Raw genomic sequence first — 1,851 nt, forward strand, 5'->3', positions numbered from 1 at the left:
TTTTGCCTACAGTGGCAATGAAAAAATGATCATGCTATAATGAAAATAAAGGAATTTAATGTTAAATCATATAAACTACTATATGCCTTGATGGTGTAGATGTTCTGATTTTGTGCAAATGAAAAACAGTTGAAAAAGTCAAAAAAACAGATTGAGAAAATCCTATGCATAACAAATTTAAAACAATGAGAGTGTAAGTTCAGAGGAAAAGCTTAGACAAATGGAATCAATTTACAATGCCAATAACAAAATCCACATGTAGGATGACACATACCTGCGCTGTTCTTCATCGTTAAAAAAAAATAACAGAGGACAAAAAAAAGAAAATAAAATAATGATATTCTGCCACAGTGTATATATATATATGAAGAATTAAGAAATTTGAGAAGAAATTGTTGTAACCTTGAAGAACTCATCTGAATTGCCAATAACTCTCTCAACAACCAAGTCTGCATTCTTAAGCTCGAATTTGTCCTAGTTTTGTTGCCACAAATAGCCTTGTCCCCTGGCCCTGCATACTCATCAAAGAAGCTATAATTTTCAGACCTCATGAAGCATCCATCAAGAAATATTTGGGACGTTGTGGCTTAAAGCAAACATGTTAAGGAACTAGTTTGTTGCTCAACAACAAAATACTATCATTAACTAAAGTATTATTGTAATAGCAGTTATCATGCAAATTGAAATGAGTTTAAAATGAAGATGTAAATTAAAGGATACAATGAGAAATATCCATCAGGCCTCAAAAAAGTAACTCTCTGACCACCATTGAGTATGACTTTGACATTCGACACTTTTCTGGGAATTATATAGTCTTTTGTTCCTAAATCTGCTAACAAATTTATGCACACCATTAACAAGAAATGGATGCACACCACAATGAACTCTAGCAAAACCTTGCTGAATTCCACTCAATTAACATTATCAGATACACCTAAGTAAATGAAATGACACCGGAGATGCTAACAGGCTCTGACAGCCATCTTTCTAAATATTTCAAATTATAATTGATACTATAAACCAACCGAAGCTTCAAATTAGATGAATTCTGAATGACTAAATCAAACTTGATTTTGGTGTGAACTCCAAAACAATATGAACAACTTGAACTGACATATGACTCCAAGCACCATTACTAGTCCCATCAACAATTCAAAGTCAATCTCACATATTAAAGTGCTTTAGTGCATCTACATATTAAAGTTGAAAGCTTTAGTTCATCTAAAGTTTATTGAACAAAATATAAAAAATCTGCTAATTCAAATGCAATGGTTATTCGCATCAGTCACCATCCAACAATTAGATTTTGAATTAACTAAAAAGTAAGAAAATAAAAATCAGAGTGACAAAAAAGAAAAACAAAGCATACTGCTGGGGATCTTCACTCGACCATAAATGGTGTAACCTTCAGCGGACCTGAAAAAAACAAACTAGGATTAAAATCGATCCACATAACATAATTCTAAACCAGAGAGAACAAACGGAAAATTAGGGTTAAGGGACGAGAATTAGGGTTAAGAAAAACAGGGAAGGGACAGGGTTAGGGCTAGGGATAATGAAATCGGAACAGAATCACAATGGAAGGGTTAGGGCTAGGGACGAGAAAGAGGCAGAGGCCTGCCTGAACTAACAGCGACGAGAAGAGACGATGACAAACCTCCGACGAGGAGAGAAGAAGCAGCGCGAGAGCGGCGGCGGAGGGAGCTCGTAAGACAAGTGCACGACCGAGAAAGCTCATGTGACGACGAAAGGAGCAAACGCATTGAGAGCGGCGGTGGAAGGAGCTCGTGCGACGCGAGCCGCGGCGGCGGCGGTGACACCGGAGGATGTCACATCTTCAATGGAGAGAGA

General features: G+C 36.8%; 1 long non-coding RNA gene across 1 annotated transcript; it reads right to left on the reverse strand.

Moving 5' to 3' along the window:
- Positions 1 to 473: 473 nt before the first annotated feature.
- On the reverse strand, positions 474 to 1,461 carry LOC112758015 (uncharacterized). The gene is made up of 3 exons (XR_003179474.3): positions 1,370 to 1,461; positions 721 to 829; positions 474 to 586 (listed from the first exon to the last, which is right to left on the reverse strand). It is a non-coding gene; the product is annotated as an uncharacterized lncRNA (long non-coding RNA).
- Positions 1,462 to 1,851: the final 390 nt, after the last annotated feature.

This window comes from Arachis hypogaea, chromosome 16, assembly GCF_003086295.3.
Source record: "Arachis hypogaea cultivar Tifrunner chromosome 16, arahy.Tifrunner.gnm2.J5K5, whole genome shotgun sequence".
Classification (NCBI taxonomy): domain Eukaryota; kingdom Viridiplantae; phylum Streptophyta; class Magnoliopsida; order Fabales; family Fabaceae; genus Arachis; species Arachis hypogaea.